The following is a 14,945-nucleotide window of genomic DNA, read 5'->3' on the forward strand; positions in this document are numbered from 1 at the left end:
CTGAGGGTCACAATAGTAACTTGTTTGCTCATTTTTCCAGCCTATTACTTGACTTTTTACTCTTTGTTAAAGTAGGGCTCTGTTTCCAGGGTAAAGAGCACACTGTCTCAAGCTTCAGGGGTTTCGTGCAGCTGTTTTCAGAGATACTTCTAAAGACCTGTAACTTTTCAGTTCTTTCAAGGTTGTGTGCTCTAAGTAGAGGTGTTCACTACTCTCCTGGCCGATGCTCTGGTCTGGGAGTGAGCCACAAGCAGTCTTTTTTGCCCTGGAACTGGGAGGAGGGATTCCCCCTCACTGGGCTGCAAGCTGTTATGTGCTAGTGCTTTTCCTCACCCTGGGACTACCACCCAGGGCTATTACCTGGGTATGAATATGGGCAAAGCAACAGAGTCCTGCCTCAGAGCTAGCAAAAAGGCCCCTGAATTCTCCTTCTGACAAGTTGTTTGAACCCGACCTTCCCTCACTATCTGTGGGCTGAGAGCTCTGGAAGCAGCCACTGTGACTGCTGATTAAGTCATTCCCAAGGCCTGCTCCTAGTTCATACTATGTTCTCTTGGTTCTGCTCACTTCACTCAGCATCAGTCCATATAAGTCTTTCCAGGTTTTTCTGAAGTCTGCCTGCTCATCATTTCTTATAGCACAGTACTATTCCATCACATTCATACACCACAAGTTGTTCAGCCATTCCCCAGTTGATGGACTTCCTCTCAATTTCCAATTCTTTGCCACAACAGAAAGAGATGCTATAAATATTTTTGTACATGTGGGTCCTTTTCCAATTTTTATGGTCTCTTTGGGATGTAGACCTGGAAGTGATATTGCTGGGTGAAAGGGTATGCAGTTTTATAGCCCCTTGGGCATAGTTGCAAATTGCTGTCCAGCATGGTTGGATCAGTTCACAACTCCACCAACAATGCATTAGTGTTTCAATTTTCCCACATCTTCTCCAATGTTTATTATTTTCCAGTTTTGTCATGTTAGCTAATCTGATAGGTGTGATGTGGTACCTCAAAGTCATTTTTATTTGCATTTCTCTAATCAGCAGTGATTTTTCCATATGACTATAGCTTTAATCTCTTCATCTGAAAACTTCCTGTTCATATCCTTTGACCATTTATCAACTGGGGAATGACTTGCATTCTTATAAATTTGACTCAGTTCTTTACATATTTTAGAAAAGAGGCCTTTATCAGAGACTGTCTGTAAAAATTGTTTCCTAGCTTTCTGTTTCTCTTCTAATATTGGTTTCATTGTCTTTGCTTGTGCAAAACCTTTTCAATTTAATGTGATCAAAATCATCAGTTTTGCATTTCATAATGTTCTCTGTCTCTTGTTTGGTCATAAATTCTTCCCTTTTCCTTAAGTCTGAAAGGTGAACTAGTGCTTGCTGTCCCAGAGTGCTTATAGTGTCAGCCTTTCTATCTAAATTGTGTACTGATTTTGACTTTATCTTAATATATGGTGAAAGATGTTGGTCCATGCCCAGTTTCTGCCATACTCTTCCCATTTTCCCAGTATTTTTTGTTAAATAGTGAGTTCTTATCCCAGAATCTGGGGTCTTTGAGTTTATGTAACAATAGGTTACTATAGGCATTGACTATTGTATCTTGCATACCTAACATATTTCACTGATCCACCACTATTTCTTAGGCAGTACCAAGTAGTTTTGATGATTGCTGCTTTATAATACAATTTAAGATCTGGTGTAGCTAGGCCACCTTCCCTTGCATTTCTTTTCATTAGTTCACTTGGTATTCTGGCCCTTTTCATTCTTTCAGATGAATTTGTTATTATTTTTTCTTATACTTTTTATTTTTATTTTTTTTGTAGCTTGATTGGTATGGCACTGAAGAAGCAATTTAGGTAAAATTGTCACTTATATTAGCTCATCTTATCCATGAGCAACTGATATTTTTCCAGTTATTTAGATCTGACTGTATTTGTGTGAAAAGTGTTTTGTAATTGTGTTCATATAGTTTCTGAGTTTAATTTGGCAGGTAGACTTTTTTTTTTCTTGTTGCTTGCATCATTTTCTCTTTAACCTTGCAATTTTGAAACTTGGCTATGATATTACTGTAAGTTTTCTTCCTAGGACATCTTTCAGGTAGTAATTGGTAGATTATTTCTACTTCTACTTTACCTTCTTATTGTAGAATTTCAGGGCAATTTTCTTTAATAATTTGTCACAATATTGTATCTAGATTCTTTTTTTTTATTATAACTTTTAGGTATACTAACAATTCTTATACTGTCTCTCCTCAATCTGCTCTCCGGATCAGTTATTTTTCTAATGAGATGTTTCAGGTCCTTTTCTATTTTTTCTGGTTTTATTGTATCTTAGTATCTTATAATGTCATTTGATTCCACTTATCCAATTCTAGTTTTCAAGGAGTTATTTTCTTCCTTAAGATTTTGTATCTGTTTTTCTAATTGACTACCTTTCTTTTCATGATTTTCTTGGACTGCTTTTGTTTTTTCTAATTTTTCCTTGTTCTCTCTTATTTGATTTTTTAATTCCTTTTTAAGTTCTTCCAAGATTTCTTTTTGGGCTTGTGACTATTTGATATTACTCTTTAGGGTAGCAGGAGCTTTTTCTTTTTCTATCTTCCTCTATATATGAGCCCAGATCTTCTTTTACACCAAAGTAGATATCAAGAGTTGGATTCTTTTTCCTGTGGTTACTTGTTTAGTTTTTCTTTGCCTTAGTTCGTTTTTAGCAGCTTAATAGTATTATGATCAAGTTTTAAGCCCAAGTTGTGGTAATGTTTCCCTAGGCCTCAAGTCCTTCTAACGCTGTTTCCTAAATTCTATCTGGGGGCTCAACCTCAGGGACCTCTCCTCCTCACCCAGGATCACATGTGGTCAGCACCACTAGTTCTGGAAACATCAGAGGGTCCTTCAGACTTCCTCCTCTTAGTGTCTCCTCTTCTTTAGATGAAAGTAAGTGAGGTGACATTTACTGAGGCCTAGTCTGCTTCCCTCAGGGCCCACTGTTTGCTGATTCACTGGAGTCAACCTGGAGGTGTCTACACTTCACTCAGGACAGACCTCAGTCCCTGGAATCTTTTTGAGGTCCTCCTAACTTGTCTTAGGAGTACAACTGCTTTATCCCCCTTATTTTAACTGCATGCAATTTCAGTTGGTTTGTGGAGGAAATCTGGACATTTCTCAGTTACACCATCTTTGCAGAATCTTACAGCATTTTCTAAAAAGATAACAGTTACCAAGGCCAGCCACTGAGAGTCATAGATTTTTTTTTTAGGCAAATGAGATTTATGAAACTTCTAATTCTTATATGGGACCATATAAATTCCTTCTTGCCAGGTTTTTTTTTCCTGTATGTTCATTCTCCTCTGTAGACACAGTTCACATTGGTGAAAACTGTAACCAAGGGTTTATGAGTCTCTTGTCATACTTTCCTGTGGAGACCATACTTCTGCCCTTGTAATTCCCATTTCTGTTTTAATTCTCTCTGGAAGAGTGTGTTATATTTATATGTTCTCAGATTCTACCTGGTCCTCCGTCTCATCAAGTATTGGATTCTTTCCGCTTTGCAATATCCCCAGATGCTAACACTTGTTTCCTAGATCTGGAGGCCCCATTTCTTTCTGCTGTTAATGGTTACCTGTTGGTTTATCTGCTTATGTTCAAGGTCTTTGAGGTTTCTTCTTGCAGAGATCTTTGGTGATTTTAGATTTTTCTGCTTATTTTCCCCTATTATTAATTGCTTGACTCCATTCTCTCTTACGGAGGTTTCCTTGAAGGCTAGATCTCCAAGCATTTCAGCCTCCTGGCATACTGGGCAGTTCATGGTTCACCAGCAGAGATTTTTGCCATAAGTGACTTTTGGGTGAACAGAATTGAACTCAGCTTCATTCTGAGCTCTTTACCTCAGCTGTGGTGGTTTGCTACTCATCTTCCCTGTTCCCCTCCATACACAGTGACCTGTTCCAGTATCACGTCTGTCTTCTCCTGTTTCTCAATTCTCTGGGCCAGCACTAGAAGAGAGAGAGCTATGGCCCTCGATCCTATGGAGTTGATTTCTGTAATTTAGTTCTCCAAGGCTCTGGGAGGAGGTGGGGAGTAGGATGTGGTATTATATTCTATTTAAAGCCCAGACAAGCATCTGGCCCCTTTATGGTTCTCCTGCAGAGATCTTTTGCATCCCTAGGAAGCTTCTGCCCCTGAAATGCCAGTGTGGCACTGACTTTGTGGCACCAACAATCCTCGCCCCTGGAGCACAGTATATAGTGGCCTGAGCAAATATCCATAGCCTGGAACCAGGATCATCACAGCAATGGAAAGAGGGATGGGGAAGGGTGTGTGTGGCTGGATTTTGTTGTGATTGCTTGCATCAAATCTTTGGGTCAGGTTCTTGGGTTGGCTGAGTAGGTAAGCTTGGGGGGTGTGGAAAGAATGCTAAGTGAGCTCAGGGGAGAATCAGTTCATGTTTTTGTTGTTCCTTCTTTATTTGTTAACACCTTTTGTATTGCAGGTGTCCTAAGTCATGGAGACAGCTGAAGCTGCTTTTATCTTGGATAATTTCTGTTTTGGAGAGTTTTTTTTTTATTTTTTGGGGAGTGGAGAGGGTTAGAAAAGACTGTCCAGTCCTCCATCTTGTTGAATAATGTGATCCATACTATTATATTTTGATTATTTCTGCTTTTTTCTTCTAGTGATTAAACCATTATTCCAGCTTTTCTTTACATTGTTTAGTAAATGTTCGGTGTTTAAGAATCCATGGTGTCAGCAACATTTTTTGTAGTAGTGAAGAATTAAAAACAAAGCAGGTGCCTATCTTTCAGGGAACAGTAAAAACAATCAGGGTTCATGAAAGTAATGGAATTTTACTGTGGTTAAGAAAAAATGCATATGATGAATATGGACAAAAATGGCAAGGTTCACAGTCAAGTGCAGAGCGAAGTAATCCAAGCCAAAGGAACGATGTATTGACTGAATAAAACAATGCACATGGAAAGAGTGCCCACAAAACTCTCAACAGTAAATGACACACAGTCAGTGTCTCTAATAAAGGCCTCATTTGTAATACATATAGAGAAATGAACCAAATTTATAAGAATGCAAGTCATTCCTCCGTCTTTCTCTTTCATATTTGTATCAACAGTGGTTAGTAGAGGGCCTGGTACACGGGTGAAAATGTTTATGACTGACTAACTAACAGCACAATCAGACTGAAACCAGAAGCACACGTAGACTTTAAGACTTGTGTCCAGAGACTGCAAGAGTGAAAGACTTCCCCTGAGAAAGCCCACAGGTGTCAGAACCCTCAGGGTGGAGATTTTGGAGCCCTTGGGAAAATGCAGATCTTACTACTAAGTTGGTACTGCTCAGAGTAGCCTAGATTTCCAAGTGTTCTGATGTCACTAGAACTCTGCCCTGGGATGTTATAAAGGTTCCTTAATATACAGTTTTCTGAATCTCAGATCTCCAAAGAAGCTTAACCCTGGGAAGCAGAGGTCAGTGAAGAAATGCAGGGAACCTTGGGTGAGACTAAGCAGGGCTGACCACCTCATCCACAACTGCAACAAAGCACAGAGCCTGGCCCTGACCCAGCGTCAGGAACTCATGTAGGAGAGATCAGAAAACCAAAAAGACACTGACTAATAGCACACATGTATAATATGTATGTATGTATATTTGTATGTATGTATATATGTGTATGTATGTATACATACACATATGTATATGTGTATATAAATATATATACATATATGTATGTATGTATACATACACATATGTATATGTGTATATAAATATATATATACATATATAGCAGTAGTAGAGATCATGAAAGAAAACTTTTTCTTTAACAACTGTAAGCAAAGACTCAGAGGAAAATGTGGATTTTCTAAAAGAATTATGCTAAAATATATGGAATAGGAATCAATGATTCCATGAGATAGGAAGAAATTTTAAATAAAAATGGCTGAAAAAGTAGAATATCTGATATAGAAAACAACACACATGGACAAAAGGTCAAAAAGAGATACTTTAATAATCCCTGGACTTCTTGAAAACTGAGACCAAAAAAATCCCCCTATACACTATATTTCAAGAAATCATAAAAATGATCCACTTCTATTAGAACCAGAGGGCAAAGTGAATATCAAAAGAATACACCAACCATTTCTGAAGACTTCCAAAAGAGAATCAGAGGAATTCCACACACCAAACTCCAGATCTCTCATACTGAAGAACAACAATCCTGCAAGCCTTTGAAAGAGGATCTTCAAATCCCAAGGAATCACAGTCAGGATCACAAAAGACTAAGGAGCTTCTACTCTAAATGAGTGTAGATTTTTGTATAAAATGTTCAAAAATTTTTGACCTCAAAACTCAGATTTACTTGCATTGTTAAGCTGAGTATATACCTATAAAGGAAAAAAAAGTAATGGAGAGCTATAATGCAATAGAGAACTTGCAAGCATTTCTGATAGATTGAAAACAACAAGAAAAGCAGTAACAGTTAAGAAGCAACCAAAAGGTCCAGAAAAAACTGGAAAGGCCAGTTTTCTTGAATAATTGGAAGAGGCTGTATGATGGTGGAATGCGAACATTTCATGCTTCCTGCACTGGAAAAAATGACTCACTGTGACTTTTCTCGGTTTTGCTTCTCAGAATTTGGTTTGACACTTTCTTGGTCATTGTGGGGGAGCTGAGGCAAAGTTACTAGCTCTTGCTCCTTCATCTTGAGTCTGCCTTCACTGACATTCAAATAGAGAGGAAAGAAAGAAGTACCCCTTCCGAAGCTCAATGTCTTCAAAGGATACATGTAGAGTTTAATAAGAATTTGCAGATTGTTTTAATCATTTTAAGAGGCATAAGAGAAGGGAGGGTTAAAGGAATATGTTGCTGTAGACGTGAGGAAGGGAAGGTAGCTATTCCTCATATTTGGGGTGCATGATAAAATAGTATACAAACAGGTAGGAAGAAGTAGGGGAGTGGGCATCAGAGGAACCTCATTTTTATATACAATGCACAGACAAGAGTTAAGTACACCCATGCACAAAAAAATTTGTGTAGAAATATATGAAACTCAATAAGGAAATGCAGGAATTGGGGTGGAATGGGTTAAGGTGGAGTATAATAGTAAGGAGGGAAAATTAGTTACTAAATCTACCTTTAGTAATCTTGAAGAAAGAGTAACAAAGGGGAAAAAGAAAAGAACAAGAACCCAAGCAGGTGTCCTAGGTTGCTTTTAGTTCACAGGCCTACTTGTGCCCGACCTGTGGTAGAATACACTGAGCTAGGACTGGTCTGATGAGCCTCAGTTGGATACACTAAAACTTGGCTCTAGCATAGTGATGTCATTCTGGTCCTCTTCAAAAATGAAGGACAGGGAACTCACCAATCAACCAGACAACTGGAAAATGGCTGCACCAGCAGGAAATGAAAATGAAGGAGCGATGTTGCACTGTGTGAAACTGTAAATGAGATGATTTCAGAGAACCTTGGGAATATGAACTGATGCAGAGTGAAGGGAGCATAACCAGGAGTATAATTTATGCCAAGACATTAATATTGTAAAAAGAAAAAACTTTGAAAGATTTAAGAACTTGGAAAAATGCAAATACTAAGCATGCCTTCAGAGGACCTCTGATGAGGCATGGGGCTCAAAACTTGACTGAAAGTAATAGACACAAAGTACAGAAACATATTTTTGACAGGAACACCATCTAGATTAATTTTACTTTACTCTGATTTTTTATAAGGATTTTTTCCTTTTTTAATTTTGGAAAATTTTTTGATTCTAGGTAGGGTTAACAATAGGAATGCCAAAAAAGAAGGAGCATTTGTATATTTAAAAATACAGAAGAGAATAGAAGAAAATTTAAAAGGAAGTACATGCAAAAGGACGGTTTTGAAAACAACACATATAAGTTATGTATATATGTGTGTACATTTGTGTGTGTGTGAGAAATGGAAATTCACAATGCCGTATGGCTTCTGATTTTACATTCCTTTGGGCACGTGGAAATGCTTGGGGTTTTTGTGCATATTTAAATTAAAAACAACTTTTAAAATATGAAAAATCTTGCCTTGAAGCCATAGTAAAGAAAATAAGCAAAAAACACAACTATGCACAAAGGCAACTATCTAGTGACCAGGAGGAAAGTATTTCAAAGGATATGAGCAGTAGATATTGAAAGGGATGCCAGACAATTCCCAACAATCTGCCCATCTCTGTACAAGAATGGGGTAGACTTAAGGGTTCTTTTCCTTATGGGTGCCTCATCATTCCTTGGTCCCTTCCTGACTTCTCCATCTAGCCTATATTCCAAGAGACTCCTATCTCTTTATTGTGAGTCTCTAATCTTTCACTTTGATTAAACTCAATTTCTAAAGGGACTCCCTAGCCACTTAATCTCTGCAGACCTCCATGGTCAGACTAGATCACATATACAAGTTCCTTCAGATTTCAAGCCTGTTTTCAAAGACTATCTGGACCTGGCCTACCTTGTTACCAATAAAAGTCTACAAAAATCTCTTAAGCACTTACTCTGCATGAGCCATCATGGTAGACACTGACAATAAGAGTATGAGTTGAATAGAAGAGGGGTGGGGATCATGGGAATGCCTTGATGAAGTTGATGGCCTTTGCTTGGGACTTTGACTGTCTGTGCTGCCAAGAGTGTATGAGAAGACATAAGTTGTAAGAAGACTTGAAAGGTCATGGGGAAGCCTATGAAGGGACTTTGAATGATACAGGGTTCTATTTTTAATCCTAGAGCTGATAGGGAGCAAGTGGAGTTTATTAGCTAGGGGGCTGACATATTCAGGCCTGCACTTCAAATACAACAATTTGATGGCTGAGGGGATGATAGATTGGAGTGGGAGAGACTGGTGGCAGGCAGACCCACCAGCAGGCAACTGCAATAGACCAGGGGTGAGGTAAGCCCTAGGGTAGTCACTGTGTGATTGGAGAGAAGGGGACATATGCAAGAGACTGTGTGATGGTGGAAAAGACAGCTTGACACCAGACAGGGATCAGTAGAGGACATCAGGGAGGTGATGAGCCTCAGTGGATGCCTCCTTTTCTAGTCTTCTTGCACCTGATATCCCTGTACTCATTGTATAAGCCAGCTACACCAGAGCATTATTTTTGTCCTTGCACACAATAGTCTCCTAACTTCATGCCTCCATGGTGAGTGTCCCTCCTTCCTTGAATTGAATCCTTCCTCCAATCTGCCTCTTAGCTTGCCTGGTTTCCTTCACAACTTAGCTCCAATCCCATCTGGTGCAGAAGGTCCTTTCTGGTCTCCATGACTGCTATTGACTCCTCTGAGATGATCACCCCCTTCTACTCTGTAAGTAATTGTGTGTATCTCACGATTGGAGACTGATGCACTTGGTTTGTGTGACTCTAGACACCTGTGGCTATCCCTAATTGCCATCACGGCTCCTCAGTGACGGGAACCTGGGGAAGATGTACCAGAGAACAGATGAAATGAGGCTGAGGGAGAAGACAGGGGTGGAAGAACAGAAGGGAGAGAAGTCTTTCATGAAAAGTGCCCAAACCATTAGTTCTGGAACACAGTGGCATAGAGGGTAGGTTCTGTGGGTGTCTCCTTGGGGTTGGCTTTCCTCTTATTTAAGGTTCTTATGTTCAGCTGAACGTAGGTCACTCCCTGGGGTTCTTCTGCTATGGGGCCCTGAAGGGAAATACAAGAGTGAGGGAACAGTGAGTGACATTGGAGCAGGACTTCTTAATGTATTGGTGCATCGTGAATGCTTTGACAGCCTGTCTGGTGAAAGCTATAGATGCCTTCTCAGTCCCATTCCTTTAATTATATGAAATGAAATCCATGAGATTATGAAGGAAATAAATGATATTGATGCACAGTTATTGAAATACTAAAAAAACCACATGATTTTGAAAACGCCCAATTCAGATGTACTCTAATGAGGAAGAGAAGAAAGAATATGTAAGTGATTAAGAGGTGGTCCAACCCTGGATTTAAAGCCTATTGGGAAAAGTTAGGGTCAAGGATGAAACAGGCTTCTCCAGGTGGAGGACAGGGTGGGCTAACTCACCGATGGTTCCCTTGGTCTGTCCTTGGCCACTTCTGTATCTGAGGTGGAGGGAAGGTTCCATCATTCTTCCTGTTTTTAGGACCAGAAATCCCATTCACCATGCCCTCGCCCTGCCCCAGGATCATACCCTCTCCCTGTCCAGATAACTTACACAGGACTTCCTCTCTGGGGGCCTTAGGTTGATGGGGCAAGGAAGTGCTACAAGGAAGACAAGGGTGACAGAGGCACCTGTTAGTAAAGAGAGAGAGAGAGGTAGGAAATAGGACATAGGTAAAGAGTTGGGAGCCTCTGTGAGCAACCCCTCTTCACCAGGGACCCTGTGCAGTGCAGAGCATCCAGGGTTACATGGGAAAGAAGGAAAAGGGGACTGTGGGAAGAGGAGCTGAGTCTCCTTACCTCCTAGGGTTCTCTCCTGGTAAAGACCCTGGTGAGAGAGACACGGGAAGGGAAGAAGCAAGGTCAGGGAAGATCTCCAAGGTGGAAACGGAGGGCCCAGTCCTTACCCACCTCTTTATTCCTTCAGACCCTGAGGGGTTTCACTCTGTCTTTGCCACACTCACCCACAGGGATGGATCCTTGGCAGAGGAGTGCCAGCAAGAGAAGGCAGAGGAGGAGGAGGAGGGTGTTACTGGACTCCTGAGAGGACGTGTCCTTGCCCTGAAAGTGTATCTGAATTTGGTCTACTTATCCCCCTCCATAGCACCACAACACCACCGCCCTCCAGCAGTTAGACACAAATACTGCTCAGAGAGGGCTTATCCTTTGGAATCAGGGTGAGAAAGCCAGAAACCAGGACAGAGATGTGTGGGTTACCAGGGAGCATGAGATGGTGGAAGCCTCATGACCCAGCTCACACCCTTGGTCTCTAAAGTCCTGGAATTGGGAAAAAGGGTCAAAGTGTTTATTGTCTCTTATGCTGTGTCTCTTGGCCAGAGCCAAGGCCTTGGTTTCATTTCCTTGTAGGAGCTGAGGGAGGGAGTGGTTGTTGGTGCCCTCCAGTGGGTCCTGTGGGTTTCTTCTTCTCACCTGTCACTATAAGCTGCAGGGGGTCACTGCATTGTGTCCAGAAACTTCCATTGGTGCTGAGTTGGTATCTGAGCTGTAATTGCCAGAGTGCTTGGGGGTCACATGAGTCAGGAAGAACAGGGCTCCATCTTGAGTGGGATTCATGCTTGACAGGTTTTTCTTATCTCCCTCCTTGTAGAGAACAAACCTGGTATGTGTTAAGGGCCTCCAGCACCGGAGGATCACATGAGCCCCTGAGACCACCTCTGGGCTAGGCCAGGCTGAGAGGGAAGGTTTGGGAAGTGAATCTGGAAACAGATAGATGCCAGAGAATCTTAAGCTCCTTTCCACATGGGGAATGGCAATGGAGAGAAGCAAGAGCCTGGCATTCCTTGAAGAACTCTCTGACCATTGACACCTGCTTCCATTGGCTCTTTGGTCATTCCTTTTCCCAAATGGCCTTCCTTCGGCAGGGGTGGATGCTAAGCCTCAGATGTTCTCTTTCCATTATTGTCTCTAGAGCTTGGAATGGTGCCTAAGCTAGCCCATTCTTCCACTTTTTATTTTCCCTTCCATAGGCACCAGCAGCCCTTGTCCCAACCTCTACCTCATGATGCTCAAAAGAGCCCCCTCCCACCAATATGCTTTTCAGACTTCCTGGGCTACCTCTTCATCTTGACTTCCAATCTTCTACTTTATTCCCTGGGGACCTGGACACAACCTCACCTGTCACTCAGATCTCTAGTACCTCACTGGGCTCAGTCACCTGGTATGGAACCATCCTTCTGTGGCAGACACAGCTGTAGTTGCCAGCATCCTGGGCCCTCACAGAAAGGAGAGGAAAGTCAGCTGAGGTCCCAGCTTGGATCTGGCTCTTCATGGGATGAGTGGTCCCCAACTTCAGCAGAAAGACTGTCATGACCCTGAGGAATGTCTCAGGGGGCTGCTGGCACTGGAAAGTCACATGCATCCTGTCCTCTACTACAAGGCTTGGGAGAGCTGAGAAGAAAGGGTTGGGCAGAGATCCTGTAAGAGGAAGAGCACAAGGCTGGGAGTCAGGACACATGGGTCAAGTCCTTGTTCTGCCTTTGAGTTCCTGTGTGACCTTGGCCCTGTCTAAACCTCAGTTATCCTGTAAATGAAGGGGTTGGAATAGAAGATTTCTCAGCACATTCCTACTCTAGCAACTCAAGAATCTAAAGAGACTTTCACATTTGAGGGAACCCATCCAACCTATGGTCTCGGGCCTGTCATGACTCCTGGGCTAGAAGGTTATGACACCTACCTTTTCATCAGGACTATCACAGACAGGCTTATGGCTCAGCCTAAAATCAGGGCTCAGTTCATGGTCCAGGAGGAAGAAGGCTCAGGCTCATTTCCAGACTTGGTCACTTACTTGTTGTGTGACCTTGGACAATTCCTTCTCTCTTTCTGGGCCTCACTTTTCTCATTGGTAATAAGAGAGTTTGGCCTTGAGAACTTTGAAGTTCTTTTTCACCTCTGGGTCTTAGTGACTCTTCTCCTAACACTCAGCTCAGTCCCCACAATCACCTTTCTTCCCTAGATTCTAGATCAGAATAGAAATGCCTCATGTCTGAATCCTGACAGTCCCCAGGACAGAGTTGGGTGTGTTGACACCAGGCCTTGTCTCTATGAAGCCCCTGTCTAGGCAAAGAGCAGAGAGGTGATACTCAGAGTTATTCTGGGGCCCACACACTCCTCACTTGGCACCAGCAGCTACAGGTCATCACTGGTCTTTGATCCTCTAGCATACACTTTCCATTCCCTGTAGCAACAGCTGTAGTTCTCAGTGTTTTCAGGTCTCACAGATGGGAGCAGGAAGCTAGTCCAGAGATCTGCTGAGGTCTGCTGCAGTAAGAGTGTCTGGGTCCCAGCCTCCCACAGAGTGAAAGTTACCTCTCCAAGAGAAGACAGCTTGGGCCTTGAGCAGCAGAGAGTGATGTTGGCCCCTGGGACCACCATGAGTCCAGGTTCAGCCCACAGAGAGGGGTTGGGGGGGTATGTCTTGGGAGAAAGAGAGGCATCAAATGTCAGGGTTAGGTGACCCTTCAAGCCCAAGTAGGACCTAGGGGGGCAGGTGTTGGACTGCCCTGCCACAACTTACCATCTCCTCTCTCAAGACTGGCCTCCTTCCCACCAAGGATGATTGTAGACCAGCACCCCCTCATCTGTCACCACCAGGGCCAGGGGTTCACTGAGCTCTGACCACCACACCCCTTGCCCAGAGCGACAGCTGTAGCTTCTTGCATCTCTCCAGTCATCTATATTCCTGAGCACGAACTCTGCCTACTGCCAGGATGCATTTCTCTCATCTCTGAGCTCTCCATCTTTTCAGAGCTGGAATCACTGTAAATTATATATCTATTCTGTTCCATTTACCTATGTTTCTATTTCTTAGCTGGTACCAGATAGCTGTGATAAGTACAGCTTTACAACATAGTTTAAGATGTGGTACTGCTAAATCTCCTTCCTTTACTTTTTTTTACTAGCTCCTTTGATATTCTTGACTTTTGTTCTTCCAAATGAATTTTATTATTTTTTTTCTAATTCAGTAAAAAAAATTTTGGTAATTTAATTGGGATATCATTGAATACATAAATTAGTTAAGTAAAATTGTTATTTTTATTATATTGGTCCTGCCTACCCATGAACAATTACTGTTTCTCAAGTTAGTTAAATCTGATTTTATATGTATAAAAGATTTTTATATAGTTTTGTTTATATAATTCCTGCATTTGTTCCAACAGGCATGTTGCCAGGTACTGCATACTGTCTTGAGTTATTTTAAATGAGATATCTCTTTTTATCTCTTCTTGCAGGATTTTATTTGTGATATATAGCAATGCTGATGATTTGTGTGGTTTACTTTATATCCTGATACTTTGCTAGAATTACTAATTGTTTCAACTAACTTTTTAGTTGAGTCTTTGGTATTTTGCCAGTATATCATCATACAGTCTGCAAAAAGAGATTAATTTTGTTATCATGTTCTCCATATTGATTTGTTCTATTTCTTTTGTTTTCTTATTGCTATTGCTAAAATTTGCAATACAATATTGGATAATATTGCTGAGAGTGGGCATCCTTGTTTCACACCTGATCTTACTGGTAAGCTTCTAGCTTATCTCCATTAAAAATAATGCTTACTGACAGTTTTAGATAAATGCATTTTATCAATTTAAGGAAAAATCCATGTATACCTATGCTTTCAAGAGTTTTTAATAAATATGAGTGTTGTACTTCATCAAAAAACTTCTATATCTATTGATGCAATTACGATTTTTAAGAACTTTTATAATGGGCATAATCAATTATTAACAATTTTCCTTATGTTAAGCCATCCCAGCATTGCTGGTATAAATCCTACATGGTTATAATATATAATCTTTGTAATATATGATTGTAATATTTTAGCTAAGATTTTATTTAGGATTTTTGCATCCATATTCACTAATTAAATTGGTCTATAATTTTTTTCTCTGTTTTTACTCTTACTAATTTAGGTGTCAATATCCTATTTGACTCATAAAAGGAGTTTGGAAGTATCCCTTCTTTGTCTGTTATTCCAAATAATTTGTGAAATATTTGAATTAGTTGATGTTTAAATATTTGATAGAATTCACTTGTAAATCCATCTGTTCATGGTGCTTTTCTTTTAGGAAGCTCATCCATGGCCTGTTCCACTTCTTTTTCTAAAATAGGTCATTTAGATATTCTGTTTCCTCTTCTGCTAATCTAGGCAATCTATATTTTTGTAAATATTCTTCATTTCACTTAGATTGTTAAATTTATTGGATATAATTGGACAAAATAACCCCTAATAATTGCTTTAATTTTATATTTGTTAGTGGTATATTCACCCT

General features: G+C 40.8%; 1 pseudogene; it reads right to left on the bottom strand.

Annotated features, from left to right (window-relative positions):
- Positions 1 to 8,157: 8,157 nt before the first annotated feature.
- LOC144454409 (immunoglobulin superfamily member 1-like) lies at positions 8,158 to 13,343 on the bottom strand (annotated as a pseudogene).
- Between the last annotated feature and the right edge of the window lie 1,602 nt (positions 13,344 to 14,945).

This window comes from Phascolarctos cinereus, unplaced genomic scaffold (genome assembly GCF_003287225.1).
Source record: "Phascolarctos cinereus isolate Bilbo 61053 unplaced genomic scaffold, phaCin_HiC Scaffold_726;HRSCAF=1367, whole genome shotgun sequence".
Taxonomy (NCBI): Eukaryota; Metazoa; Chordata; class Mammalia; order Diprotodontia; family Phascolarctidae; genus Phascolarctos; species Phascolarctos cinereus.